At 43.5% G+C, this 15,821-nt stretch overlaps 1 protein-coding gene across 1 annotated transcript in view; it reads left to right on the forward strand.

Moving 5' to 3' along the window:
• HS6ST3 (heparan sulfate 6-O-sulfotransferase 3) overlaps positions 1-15,821 on the forward strand; it is a 538,088-nt gene that overhangs the window by 230,880 nt on the left and 291,387 nt on the right. The window lies entirely within an intron of this gene.

Here is a 15,821-nt window from a genome sequence, read left to right on the forward strand (position 1 = left end):
AGTGCTTTATAAAGAATTATTGTACTGATCACTTGATTTTTAAACTTTTTTTATTAAACGGATTATTACTACCATCGGATTGAATGTTAGTAACTGATCTTATGTCAAATCCCCAGTGATACCCCAATGATTTAAGAAGAAGAATTTAAATTTCAGTAAAAGAAAACTGTATCATAATTTTCAATAGAAATTATAAATATGTTTTTTATAGGAACATAATTTTGTAAAACAAATAAGAAGAAAAGGACCTGGCCTAAAAGAAGTTGGAGTTGTATCCCACTGCACTTTCAGAAGTTATAGCAAGTGTTGTTTGTAATCACAACAAACATTCTACATGGTACAGTAACAGTGGTTTCATAATAGAATTTATGTAGTTATTTATAAGAATTGATATTACATCTTCAGCATGGCTGGAGCATAAATAAACCAACGTCTGCTGGTAATCACTGCAATCTTTATTGCGCTGTTGATGACCCATCTGGCACCCAAAAGTGGGATATAGACTGTTCCTCAAAACCTGGTTGATTCTCAGAGGGAGAGAATACAAATGCAGGATTATTTCCAAAATAACTTTTATGGGACCCACCTCATAACTAATACTAATCATCGTTATTCTAAGTCTTTCACCTAGTCTCCTTGCCCTGACTAATAATCTCAGACCAGTGTGTTTTGTATCGTGGGCCTTCAGAATATAACTCTTAAGGGAATAGTTTGACCAAGTAAACAAGTCAGAATCTGATTGTTTATAGTAGTTGTGCAAATTAGTGTTCCCTGGGGTGATGCTTATAGGAATGATGAAAAATGCATAGCAGAATCAACTGAGTTCTGAAGGTAGGAGATAGTGATCCACCACTAGGATGGATATTTTGACTAAGTTATAGTTCCTCTTCTCTTTGGTTCAGCTCTTGGTCCTTATTAAAAAGAATTTTACTGTAGACCTGTAGCCAGACAGCCCCCCTCCCCCTCAGACCAGCATTGCTGGAAACACAGGAGGAAGCAGGAACAGGGCACTTAACATATATTCCAGCACAGCCTTTGAAGCTGTGAAAGCACAGGTGTGCTGCTACAATGTGCCTCCGGGAGCAGATACAAGGATTAAGCTCACAGCAGGCAGAGGCCCTGTGACAGACATGGCTCTTAGCCCCTACTAAATAGGGTGATGCACACACACCAACATCCTAGGTGGGAAAATATTTACCCTGATAAAAGAAATGTCCAGTAGTCGAAACTTATTGTTTCTCTCCTTTGCAAGTGTAAACTACTCTTGCGAAAGCTGGCGTCACCCCGACAGACCAGCCTCAATTTGGCATAAGAAAGGAGAAAGAGAATAAAGGAGTACAGAGGTATAAGTAGGGGACCTACAGCACCATGATTTTTGAGTGCTTTTCACTATCTATCTGCTGGTCAGATAAGTGACAGCCTCCCAAGGCTTCTGCAGCTAAGAGAGTCCCTACGCCTTGTCCCTTATTCGTCTTTCCGCGGAATTGAGTGACCGATCCTGGCTTGGCACCGCTGGAATCGAGAGATGCAAGGAGGGTAAGAAGCACCCACACCTGATCTCCTATCTTTAGTGTACACATATTTTGAAATAGAGCTCTATACTTTGTTTTCTTTCTTTGGGATTGTGGCTTCAGTTTCGTAACTTGTTTGTGTGTGTAACATCTCTACATTTAAATAAGTAGGCACTAGCAATTTTGTAACCACATGATTAGAATCTAGCTTAATAAATTTTGGTAACCATTTATGCATAAGCCTGACTTGTTTTCTCTGGTTTACTGTAAAGCAGCCAACACAATTAAAGAACCTCAGCCGTTTTGGCTCTAAAGCCTGGCCATTAGGTGAGAGTACTAAGAGCCTAGCGTTGAGTTGTGCCGCCTCCACGGGGCAAACTCTTGGGGCACCTGTCAGTCAATCCTGGCTGCCCGCTGCGAAGGAGCTCTGAGCTCTAGCAGTTAAAGTCACGGGTGTGGAGAGGCTCTTAGTGCTGCCATTGGGGCACCTGTCAGTCAGTATTGACTGCCCGCTGCGAAGGAGCTCTGAGCTCTAGCAGTTAAAGTCACGGGTGGTTAGGACCTTGGGGCATCCGTCAGCCTAGCCCGGGCTGCCCACGGCGAAGGGACAGTGTGTCCTAGCGGTTAAAGTCACGGATGGTATAAACGGGCATAGCTGGCACCTCACCAAACATCCTTGGCCGTCGGCTAACAAGACCTCTGAGTGAAGAATGTATAATGAAATAAAGTATTCCTCTATACTACTCCTGGGCAGTGGGTATCATAGTCTGGGGGAGGCTGTGCCTTCCCAAACAACCTGGCATGGCCCCTCCCATGGTCCGCCCCCAGGACCCCTCCTGCAGTTCCCGGCGCTCTACGCTGACCCAGGCTAGCGGTGGCTGGGACTGGGGCTGGCCAGCCAGTCACTGGGACTAGGGTAGCTGGTGCTGGGTCTGCACTTCCCGTTTGGCACTCAAACTGTACTAACTGGTGCTCCGGGGCTGGGGGTGTTGTGGCTGCGCCGCCCAGTCCTTTGGGCTCCTGCGAGGGAAGGGAGGAGAAAGGGGCGGGGTGGGGCTTTGGGCAGAAAGGGAGGGGCTTGGGGATAGCCTCCCCCAACAGCCAGGTTACCAGTCTCCCATGATATCACTCAAGGAAAAAACACAGTTTTGCACGCCCATCACTTGTATTCCTGGATATGGGAGAAAATAAGACCATCTTGCAGAGTGTTGTGCAAAAATGTATTGGAATAGAGGAGCAGTGCTGTTTGGCCGTGGAAAACACTAGTCTTGTAATTCTTACATTAGGGTCTTAATGGAAAATATGTTGTTTATGCCAGCTCCTTCTGTTCTTGGAAGCCTTGAGATAGCTCTGAAATAGATAAAACTTGAATTCATAGGCCAATATGATAAACGCATCTCTATAATTAGTCATATTTCAATGCGTCTCCTGCTTACTTAGTATTTTTTATTTTGTTTTGATTAGGCAATAAAATGGTTTGTAGACTTGCTAGGACCTACTCCTGCAAGTGCTGACCTTAGCTGAAAAAATCAGTATGTTGAGGGTCTGTCACTTTTTAATGCTTTTCATGTTGGATTAGTGGAATTGATATTGAAGGCAATATAGTATTAACAAAATAGAATGGAAAATTTACACCATGTTACAAGTTAGATATTAATTTACAGCTGTCTCAAGAAAAAACTGGGAACAACTTTGCTATAATTTTGCAAAACGATTTAATCTCTAATTACGAGAGGGTAGAGGGAGCACTATATGGAGCATATCCACCTCAGTGTCTGAAGTTTTGAATAATCTAGGTCTTGCTCAAATGAAATCATGTCATCCCTTTATATGTAATCAATTTGTGATTCAACGGCCATGAAGGTGGTTTAGCAACGTGTTGTGGGACGCGGAAAGCATGATCAGGTATCGAAGATGTCCTGGTCATCCACTGCAGCTAGGGAAGTCCCCAGCCATAATGATTCTTCGTGCTTCTGGAATCTGGCTTCTACAGCTGAGAGTGGGATTGCACCTGTGCAATGGCTTTCTCACTTAAAAATTTCCCGCACAGGTTTTCATGCAGCTCTCATCCCATAACATCATTTTATCAGATCTCATCATCATTAACATTATATCATTAATCTAAATCCTATAGCGATGGGGGCGTGGCGAAGCAACAGGCAGAGATGACCACTGGCAGTCATAGCCACAATCCTGCAAGTAGTCATCCTTGGAACTAATAGCCATTCAGTTCCATCCCTGGGGCAGCAGAGAAGTTCGGCAGTATCCTAGGCCACTGAGCAACCCTTTTTTAGGATCACACTGCTCACACTTTCAAGGGAAGGGATTAGAAAAGGTGCCTTAAACATTACCTGACCTATAACATTTGGCCAGATTACCGTGGCTGGCAGGTCATCCTACAGCAGTCAGAAAACAATAAAGAAGAAAAGACTCATTCTGAGCATGCAATGTCCGCACACTTGTGGACAGAGGCAATGTACAAAGGCCTGAGAGAAGAACAGCTCTTGTTTCCAGAGAACTTTCCCGCTACAATATTGATATTGCTGCATTGAGTGAGATTAGAGTGGCTGTAGAAGGTTCCATCAGTGAGCTAGGAGGTGATTACAATTTATTTTGGAAAGGAAAACAGAGGATGAAGACAGGATCCATGGAGTTGGATTTGAAGTAAGAACATCACTCTTGAAACAACCCGTTGGCCTAAATGAACAGCTCATGAAACTTGGATTTCCCCTGATTCCTTTACAACATATCATTATCAGCAGTGTCTATGCACCTACACTGACCAGCTCAGAGGAAAGCAAGGAGCAGTTCTACTCTGATCTGGACTCCATCATCAGATCAACCTCCTGTATATGACAAACTCATCCTGCTGGGAGACTTTAATGCTAGAGTTGGTAGAGGCAGCAGTGACTGGAGAGGTGTGATAGGATGACATGAAGTGGGAAAGATGAACAGCAATGGATTCCTCCTCTTGGGTAAATGAGCAGAACATAGTCTGCTCATTACTAACACCATCTTTTAGACAAAACGATAAATATAAAATGACATGGATGCACTCATGGTCCAAACAATGGCATCTTATCGACTATGTTATCACCCTCTGAGACATCCACAATGTCAGATACCAGATACCGGTGGTGCACAGTGCTGGACAGACCACCTATTGTGCACCCCATAAGTGCAGTGCTTAACCTACATATAGTCCCTTCACAGCGCAAGTGCCCTGAACTTAATAGAACAACCTTCAACATAGCAAAGCTCAAGCACACCAACTATCAGGTGCAGTTTCCGCAATAACCTGATGACAAGGTTTTCATGCTCGCCAATCACTTGCAATCCAACAGAAAAATGGAACCAGTTCAAATATGTGCTTATTGACCCAGCTAAATCAGTGCTGGGGCCAAAGAAAAGGGTACACCAGGATTGGTTCCATGAGAACAATGAAGAATTTCCAAACTCCTAAGTGACAAGCATAAAGCTTTTGTTGAATGGCAGAATGAACTCACTTCCATCTCAAAGAAAAATAGGTTTAAGTATCTACAGAGCAAGGCCCAGTATGAACTGAGGAGAATGCAGGATGAGTGATGGAAGAGGAAAACTGCAGAAATTCATCATTATGTAGATACAAACAACGCAAAGATGTTCTTTGACTCTCTCAAAGCAGTCTACGGACCGTCTGAATCTGGCACAGTTCCCTTGAAATAGGCAGATGGCACAACCCTCATCAAAGACAAGGAGGGAATCATACAGAGAGAGGCTGAATTCTTCAGTAATTAGTATTCAATAGACCATCCATAGTCGATCGGCGTGTCCTTGATCATTTACCCAAGAAACCCATCAAAGAGGATCTCAACTTCCCTCCATCAGTTGAGGAAGTTGTGAAAGCCGTCAAACAACTGAAATCTGGCAAAGCCTCTGGAAAGGATGGTATTCCAGGAGAACTGTAAAAGTAGCAAGCCCCAAGGCCATCGGGGTGTTTCCTGAGATCTTGAGTAGCATTTGAGAGGGAGAAGAAATGCTACAAGACTTAAAGATGATATTAGAGTATCACTGTAAAACAAAGGTAGCAAAGCTGACTGCGGAAACTACAGAGGCAGTGCTCTCCTCTGTACAACATGGAAAATACTAGCTTGCATTCTATTGAACAGACTCATTGTGAACATATCTGAGGAGAATCTGCCAGAAGTGAAGTGTGGTTTCAGGCCAGATCATGCTACTATGGACATAATATTTATCGTAAGGCAGGTCCAGGAAAAATGTTTAGAGTGGAACATGGACCTGTATGCAGTCTTCATCGATTTGACTAAAGCTTTTGATACTGTCAAGAGAAGGTTTATGGGCTATTCTGCATAAACTGGGCTGCCAAAGAAGGTTCATAGAAGTCATCCGTCTGTTCCATGACCACATGACAGTACAAGTGCTCACCGGTGGTGACTTTTTCTGATGCATTTGAAATCTCGAATGGAGTGAAGCAAGGCTGCGTACTTGCTCCTGTGCTGTTCAACTTGTTCTTTGCCTGTGTCCTCAGCCATGCCAAAAGGGACTTGGCTCAGGGGATATACATCTGCTACCAACTTGATTGCCCCCTCTTTGATATTCAAAGACTCAATGCTAAGTCCAAGACACTGGAGAGACTTCTTGTCGAGGCACTTTTTGCAGATGATTGCCTTGATGGCCCATAGACATGATGATCTTTAGATAGTCATTGATTTTTTTTTTCTGAAGCATCCTAGCTCTTTGGCCTCACCATCAGTCTCTGGAAGACAGAGGTCTTGTTCCAATGCCCCAGTGCCAGCCATCTTCATCCAAGGTAGACAGCTGAAAATTGTGGATCAGTTCAAGTATTTGGGCAGCACCATCTCAAGTGACCATTCCCTTGATAAGGAAATTTCCTCCAGAATTAGTAAAGCCAGCCAGGCCTTTGGCCGATTCTGAACAAAAGTCCTTAACCAGCACAACATTCATCTCACCACCAAATTGAAGATCTATAGTGCAGTGTATCGAACATCTCTCTTGTATGGATCTGAGACAGGGAATCTTTATAGATGTGAAATTAAACAGCTGGAGCAATTTCACATGCACTCCCTCTGCTCAATAATGAGCATTTGCTGGCGGTACAGAGTGACCAATATTAAGGTCCTTGAAAGAGCAAACCAGTATTGAGTAAATGTTACTGAGAGCACAACTTAGGTGGACTGGACATGTAATCAGAATGGAAGACCTCTGTCTCCCAAAACAGATCTTCTATGGGGAGCTGAGTCAGGGCAAAAGAAAGAAGGGTCATCCATATAAGTGACAAATTCATCTCCAGGCTGCACGTGAAAGGTGCCGCAGAGCTGTATCATCAAACATCATAAATACAGACTTCCCATGCCCTTAGTGTGGCCAACTCTGTGCATCAAGGTTCGGACTTTGGAGTCATATGCATAGCCATAGATGAGAACTGCTTCAATATTGTCCTCATCATTGGCGATGGACTAACAGCACTATATATTATTGTAATAAGTCATAAATCCACTCTATTTAGTCCATGATTTTTAATATCTAGCCAAAGTTATGAATTTAGGATCCAAGTTCCCAGGCTCATCTTTTGAAGGCAGGTTTCCTTTGAGGATGAGGATTGAAAGTGTGAAACAGATTGTTTAACATAAGTAGTTAACCTTGTATTTAGCTGTGACATTCCTGAGTACATTTCCCAGACCTGAAAAAGAGCTCTATCTAAGCTCAGAAGCATGTGTCTCTCACCAACAGAAAGTGGTCCAGCAAAAGATATTACCTCACCTACCTTATCTCTCTAATGTCCTGGGACCAACGCAGCTACAACAACAGAGAATATATTTAATAGGTTTTCATAGCAAAAGGTGTTTTTAGGCCATGTCTACACTGGCAGAGTTTTTTCACCAAAAGAATTTTGTCAATGATCAAAAAGCGCTGAAAGAAAATCATTGTTGCATGTTCACACTGTCTTCCTCTGTCAGCAGAGCACGTCCATACTTGGGGCAATAGCATTGACAGTGAGAGTAATGTGCTGTGGGTAGCTATTTCACAATTTAGCTCTTCACCTTCTGCCGCTAGGTCTTGTGGGATGATGGAGTGGATTTCAGTGCATCATAGTTCTGGGCTCAGTCTCCCATGATGCATTGTTTTACATCCCAGCATTCAATGTGCTTCTGTCTTTGGTTCGCGGAATTTCTCGATGTCCCTTGTTTTCTGCTTGCCCTGCCATCTGTGTCTGAAAGAATGGATCCCGCACTGCTCTCCAGTGCTCTGATAGCTGTAAGTAGCACATCACGAATGGCAAAGTAGTTAACCTTTAAAATCCAAAGTCAACGGGATTCACAGTTGCCTGATGTGCTGTCTGACATTGATAGGAGTAACATTAGATTACTTTTCGCATTCATGGAACAGCTGAATGTGGTGGACCATCACTTTTAGTCTCGGGAAACTAGCACTGAGAGGTGGAATCATATCATTATGCAGATCTGGGATGATGAGCAGTGACTGCAGAACTTTTGGATGAGGAAAGACACCTTCCTGGAATTGTGTGATGAGCTCACCCCAGCCCTGCGGCACAAGGACACCCAAATGAGATGCTCTCTCAGTGGAGAAATGTGTGGCAATTGCAGTTTGGAAGCTGGCGACTCCATACTGCTACCAGTCCATCGCAAATCCATTTGAAGTCAAGAAGTCAATCATTGGGGCCACGTTAACGCAAGTGTGCAGGGCCATTAATCGCATCTTGCTGCAAAGGACTATGACTCTTGGCAATGCGCATTAAATAGCGGGTGGCTTTGCAGAAATGAGTTTCCTTAACTGAGGAGGGCCGATAGATGGCACATATATTCCAATTTTGGCACCGGACCACCTTGCAACAGAGTACATCAATAGGAAGGGTTACTTCTCCATGGTGTTGCAGGCACTTGTGGATCACCGCAGGCATTTCAGACATCAACATGGGGTGTTCCAGCAAGGTGCATGACTCCCCTATCTTTAGGAACCTCTGCCTGTACAGAAAGCTGAAAGTGGGGGCTTTCTTTCCAGACCAGAAGATATCAGTAGGGGATGTTGAAATGCCCATAGTGATCCTGGGAGACCCAGCATACCTCTTAATGCCATGGCTCATGAAACCTTACACAGGAAACCTAGATAGCAGTAAGGAGTGGTTCAACAATAGGCTGAGTAGGTGTGGGATGACTGTGGAATGTGTGTTTGGCAGATTAAAGGTGCACTGACAATGCCTTTATGGCAGGTTAGACCTCAGTGACGATAATATTCCCATGGTCATAGCCATGTGTTGCACTTTGCACAATATTTGTGAAGGAAACGGTGAAAAGTATGCATGGGGTGGACTGCTGAGGCTGAATGCCTGTCTGCTGATTTTGAGCAGCCAAATACCAGGGCTACGAGAAAGGCAAAACCGGGGTGTGGGGAGGGGGAGAGAAGCAGTTCAAATCAAGGAGGTTTTGAGGCAACACTTTGAAGAGAGAACCAGTAATGTATGTTGCTATGCTCTGGACTACAATACAATTAATGAAATCAAATTTGGCACAGAAGCATGTGTGATTTTTGTGGCCTAGGATTCAATGTAAGCAAGAAAACTGCTTGTTTGTTTGTTGCTGCCATCTGACAGCACAATTTGCAGAAAACAAATGAAGAGTTCTTATAATTCAACAAACTTTGCTTTTACAGCACAAAAAACTACACACACACACACACACTCACATGCAAATTCTTGTGGGGGAGAAAGCACGAAGGGAGGGCTAACTTTCAGAGCTGTGTATAAGTCCAGCTATCATTTGAAAAGGTGTCCATGGGGATGGAGTGAACTGGAAAGCGAGACATCCCAGAAAGCGGAAAGTAATTTTGTGGGTGGAGTTTGGGGAGGGCATGGGAAAGAGTCCTGAATGTGCTGAAGGGGAGAATGGGCATGCATCTGCTCAGTCTCGAGGGTTATATGAGGGACTGCAGCATCTCATTTTGCTTCTCCATAACTTTTATCATACTCTCCATTGTGTCCCTAGCATAGGCCTCACTTTTTTTTCTGTCCTGCTTTTCGATTCCCCTCCACTGCCTGCGTTCCTGGTTTTCTGCTTCTGAGCATTGTATCACCTCCCGGAACATGTCTTCCTTGCTCTGTCTCGGGTGGTTTCTTCTCTGGCAGAGGTGCTGCACCGGTGTGTAGGAGGTGCCTTTGAAGGCCACATCTGCAGAAGCAAAAGGAACAATACACAGAAGTATGATTGTGAAGTGCATGCACAGCACTGAAACAGTACAGTAAAATACACCTCTAGTAACATACCAATCACTTTTTCTCACTGACCCTTGACAAGCACACATGCCGGCGAACACCCCAAGCATGGTGAGTTTACTCCGGGGTGGGAGGCATTGTACATTGGGAGAAAATCAATTTGAAAGGGTCACGGTGCAGTTGACTAGGGACAATATTCAAAAATTTCCCACCCTTTTCCACAGGGTGGAGGTGGGGGTGGGGCGGGGTCATTGTACCAGATATCTCATTCCTGAGGGGAAGCAAGGATGCATCTACTAAATGCTTGTGGCTTCTGCCCCAGTCCCTGTGCTGCTCACCTGTGTGCTGCTTTGGTCCCTGTGCAAGTGATGGCAGAATGGCGCAGGAAAGTTTTTCCTTTAGTGTGGGGAAGGAACAAAGCAGCTCTGCCAAGGAACCTCCAGCAGAGGGTTGCCGAGTACCTCCAGTAAAGTTTCCTAGAGATCTCTCTGAAGAATTCCCATGAAATCTCAGTGGGCATCAACACCCTTTCGACTATACTGCTCAGCTGCACAGGGAAATGTCCAGTGCACAGAAACACAGCCAGCCTCATACGTTTCTATGCCCTCAACTCACCGCCGCACTTCCCTGGTAAGTGATTCTGCTTTGTGGTCTCGTCTCCTGCTTCTTGCTCTTAAGAGTGTGACTCGCAAGACTGGCTAGGCACTTCCAGAGAGGAGAACAGCTCCTGACTGGATGCACCACTGGGCAACCCCACTGTGGACTCCACATCGTCCTCTGCCTTCACCTCTTTGTCAGTGACCTTGTCCTCTGGGTTAGATGCACTTTCTGCTGGCTACAGCCTTGCCGAAGTATTCACAGGGCTCTTGGTGGTGGAGATGGGGTCGCTGGCGATGATAGCATCCAACTCCTTATAAAAACAGCAGGTCTGGGGCACAGCACTGGAGCGATGGTTTGGCTCCTTCGCCGTCTGGTACGCCTGACTTCACTCCCTGGTATTGCTGTGCACTGCAGCATATCCCAATCATAGCCCTTTTCTTCACAAGCTCTGAAAAATCTGCCTATAGGTATCGAAATTTGTACGGCTAGAGCACAGCTGGGACTGCACAGCCTCCCCTCCCCAAATACTGAGCAGCTCCAGCAGCTCCACATTGGTCCAAGCGGGAGAGTATTGGCGTGTGATGCCACCATGGTCAGCTGGGAAGATGCAATGTGAGCTCCCCAGGCCTCACAAACAGGAAGTGGAATTTCAAAAATTCCCAGGGCTTTAAAGGATGAGGGGCCGATTGTTGCTTACCTGGCTGCAGGACAGCAGAGTTGGAACTGCTGACCAGAGTGGTCAGGATGGGCATTGTGGGACACCTTCTGGAGGCCAGTTAAAATCAAAGCAAGGTGTCTACACTGGCACTTCGGCAACAAAACTTTTGCGTAAAAAGCCCCATGACTCTCGTTGAGGTTTTTATTTTGTCACCAAAACTGAGGAGTTTTGTGACCGAAAGGGGCATTGCAGTGTGTACACCTCCACTATTTCTTTGCCAGAAGCCGCCTTTTGGAGAAAAAACTCTGCAGAAGGCCTTAGATTGCAAAGCTTCTGTTTTCATTTATTTTTTTGTATCCAAGAGTATTATGTCAAACTGGTGTCTTGGGTTTTTCTCTTCTACTTAACTGGCATTGTGATTTGACAGCTTCCATTTAAGAATGGATTGGAATGAAATATGTGTTTTTTATTTAATGGGGTGTGGTTTTGATAAGTCTTTAATGCCATGTGGAAATACGAAAAACTATTTAAACATGGCTGGGTGCATTCACTTTGTAATGCCTGTGCATAAATCTAATGAGCATTAATAGGAATTATGCAGTGAGATAGAAATAAACTACGTTATATAACAAAAATAGTTAGAAATACAAAGATTCTAGATCAGTGGTTCCCAAACTTATTTCGTCACTGGTGCAGGGAAAGCCCCTAGTGGGCTGCGCTGGTTTGTTTACCTGCCACGTCCGCAGGTTCAGCCAATTGCAGCTCCCAGTGACCACGGTTTGCTGCTCTAGGCCAATGGGAGCTGCTGGAAGCGGTGGCCAGTACGTCTCTCGGCCCGCACAAGCGGCGGAACAAGTTTGGGAACCACTGTTGTAGATAATTAATATAGCCTAACTAATATAAATAATGGTTATTAAGAGATCAATTGTAGAGTTTTCATGCCATTGCTTTGTGCTACATTCTTCATTTTGTTTGTTAAAAAATTCCTAAAACTCTCCTGTGACTTTAAAACCCAGTTTGGACAGCTGGTTCTAGAGCCTCAAACTTCTCTATTGTTGGCATTTTCTGGGTCTGTCTGAATCTCTCTTCCCCTCCTGCCATAGGGATGGTGTTACTGGCTCAATTTAGGGCACCCTGCCTATACCCAAAAGGGCTCAAGGCATGATCTGGTTAATTTAAGGCAATTTGCCTAAAGGGGTCAAGGTGTGACACAATCAATTTAGGCATCCCCACCCTTTCCCTTCCGAGGGCTCAGGGTGAAAGGCACCTATCCTTACCCACAGGGTTCAGGAAGAAACCTGGTCAATTTAAGTACCCATCCCTACCCACAGGGCTCAGGGCTCTACGGGTCTGCAGAAACTTTTCCCAGTGAAAGCCATACACAGTTGTGCTCTAAACATCTGTTTATTAGCAACACACAGAGAATACGTATACCAAGCAAATCTTTTATACTCACCACTCCCAATATATATACAAATTTCACCCAATGGCCCGTCAGGATCCATTCATCTGGGGGTTCCCGGTGATGCCTCTGCACATCCTGGTCGTGCAGAAGGGTCCGAGTTCAAGCAGCTTGATGTTGAACTGCAGTTCGGAAATGGTTCCCGAAGAGCATTGTTTTTCATTTACATTATATAGATAAAAACTAGCTACCTCTTTCAAATTTACTAAATCTATCACATTATCCCACGCTCCTAAATTACAAAAAAAAGTAACCAATTACATACTAGCACCTATGTGTCCTCCTTCCTGCCCAAGTTTTTACATTTTATCTTTCATGCACAAATTATAACGTAGTTGTGACCTTTATGCAGATGTCATCATAAAAACACTGGTTAGAGCTTATCTTACCATTTATTGAGTCTCTTTCTATATCCTCCATAATTTCCTGGTGCCTGGGTGTGTCTACTTGACAACGTTGGTGGTTATAACTCTCGTTAGGGGCATTTCTCAGGTAGGAGTGCTTTATCAGCAGTAGAACGTTTTTCCCCCCAATTTTAGTGGTGAACTCCCCGAGTTTCACCCAAGGCTGGCTTAATATGAGGGAGGGGGCGTTGATCAGGTCTCAGGCCTAAAATGGGATCTAGAAATAAATTCTACTCCTTGCTGACTTAGGTCGGGAGTTCTCTGGAGTACACTGGATTTATAATTATGTTGACTTGTGTGACGTTTATGCATGTTCAGTGTTGACAATGAATTGTGACTTTTTTGTGAGTCTTGTGATATTTGGAGTTTTAATTTTCACATTGTCTCCCTTTCCCAGCCTTCCATATCACATATACCCTTATCCACAATGATCAGCATTTCATATAGTTATAAATGAAGTTAATAGATGGCTGCCCTTTTCCTACAATCTACATTAATCTATATCCATTAAAGTTGTATCTGGAATGAAGGAGAAAGGTGGAAAAAAACCCATGTTATATGACACTTTCTATCTGTATTTAATATAGTATCTTTTTTTAAAAGAAAAATTATTCCTTTCAGAAGGAAACAGCTGTATCAAATACAGAAGAAAACTTTTTCTTCTTATGGTATGTTTATACTTTAATTTTTCAAAGTGGCACTTGGAAGTGTAGCTGCCTCTTGTAAAGGTGGCTGTAAGCTCCTATTGTTTTCAATGTGACTGAAGCCAGGCTGACCTCACGGGAAAAAGGCTACCACTCTGTGGGACTAGACAGGATTCTATGAGGAGACAGGGGAACATAAGAAGCAAAAGAGAGACTGATGTTGGGGTGATTTACAGGAGGATATGGCATAGCAGGAGGAGACTGAAGAGAGGAGTGCGGGTGCCTGGAGACGCTGAGAGGAAATGCAGGAATGTGGGGTGGAGGGGGATCCTGAGGTGTTGCATTATTCATCAAGAATATACACACCTGTTCCAAGGTCGAGAAGGAGGTGAGAGGCAGACCAGTTGAAAGTCTCTGGGTGAAGAGGGGGGGAAATTGATGGGGACAAAGTCATGGTAGGAGTCTACTATAGACCATCAAATCAGGAAGAATAGGTGGATGAAGGATTTCTAGAATAAATAACAGAAATACATCCAAAACACAAGGCCTGGTAGAATTGGGGAACTTTAACTACCCGGATAACTATCGGAAAAGTAATACAGCAAAATACAAAATCTCCAATAAATTTTTGGATTATATTAGGTACATCATCTTGTTGCAAAAGTGAAGGAAGTAATCAGGGGGACAGCCATTTTAGATCTGATTTTGACTAACACAGAGGAATTGGTTGCATATCTGAAGGTTGATGGCAATTTGAGTGAAGGTGATCATGAAATGATAGATTTCATGATTCTAGGGAAAGGAAGGAGTGAGAGCAGCAGATTGAGATTATTTAAATCTGCTTTTTTAAAATCCATTATCCTTAGAGAACTGGTAGGTTCTAAAAGTACATTAGAGGCAAGAGAAAGGAGGAGGAAAATGTGAGTCCACCACTAAGTGGAAGGAGTGCTAATAATGGATGATATCAGAAAGGCTGCGGGTTTTAATGCCTATTCTGCTTCAGTCTTCACTAAAATATTAATTGTGACTAATTAATTACTTAACAAAATTAATATTAAAAACCAGGAGGAATAGGGAAAGAACAGGTTAAAGAATGTTTAAATAAGTTAGATTTATTTAAGTCTATTTAAGCAAGGCTTGATGAAATTCATCCTAGTCTACTTGAGGCACTAGTGGAAGCGTCTTTGGAACCATTAGTGATTATCTCATGGAGGATAGGTGAGGTCCCAGGGGACTACAGAAGGGCAAAAACAGTACCTACCTTTAAGAAGGGGAACAAAGAAGACCCTGGAAAATTAGAGTTCGGTCAGCCTAACTTCAATACCTGGAAATATACTGGAACAAATTATTAAAAATTCATTTTTAAGCAACTATTGGATAATAAGGTGATTAAATAATATCCAACATAGATTTGTCAAAAACACCTTATTTTTTTCTTTGATGAGATTACTGGCCTTGTGGATGAGGGAAGCAGTACATGTGATATATCTTGATTTTAGTAAAACTTCTGACACAGTGCCATGTGATGCTCATATAAGAAAAAATAGGGAAATGTGGTCTACTTTAAATTACTGTAAAGTGGGTGCACAACTGGTGGAAAAAACGTATTCAAAGTAATTATCAGTGTTTTGCTGCCAAAGTGGGAGGACATATTTAGTGGTGTCACTCAGGGCTCTGTCCTGAGTCCAGTACTATTCAACATTTTCATTAATGTGTTTGATAATGGAGTAGAGAATATGCTTATAAAAATCAGTGCATGACACCAGACTGTGAGGGGTTACAAGCAATTTGGAGGACAGGATTAGAATTCAAAATAGCCTTGAAAAATTGGAGAATTGGTCTGAAATCAGCAAGATGAAATTCAGTAAAGAGAATTGCAAAGTTCTGCAATTAGGAAGAACAAATGAAATGCACAACTAGAAAATGGGGAATAATTGGGTAGGCAGTAGTACTAGAGAAAAGGATCTGGGGTTCTTCCTCATGTACATGGAGCCATTGGGGGGTGCCCTGTACACTGGACCAGAGGACTTAGCCTCGCAGTACCCATTGGGGCGGTGTTATACCCCACAGCCATAGCCTCTCCCCTGGCCAAATAAGGGTAGTGGCGCCCAAGCCCCTCAGTTCCTTCTCGCTGCCAGTAGCCAGAGTCAGCCCTCTGTGTGGTGTCTTCACCTCACACTTTTTGTTCTCAGTTTTCTGAGAAATTTTCTTGTGTAGAGTAGTGGTAGAATCTTAGGTTTAGTTTAAGTATTTGTTTAGTGTTAGTAGAGTAGTCGGCTGCCCTGCGTAGTGCC

Source organism: Lepidochelys kempii, chromosome 1, assembly GCF_965140285.1.
Source record: "Lepidochelys kempii isolate rLepKem1 chromosome 1, rLepKem1.hap1, whole genome shotgun sequence".
Classification (NCBI taxonomy): Eukaryota; Metazoa; Chordata; order Testudines; family Cheloniidae; genus Lepidochelys; species Lepidochelys kempii.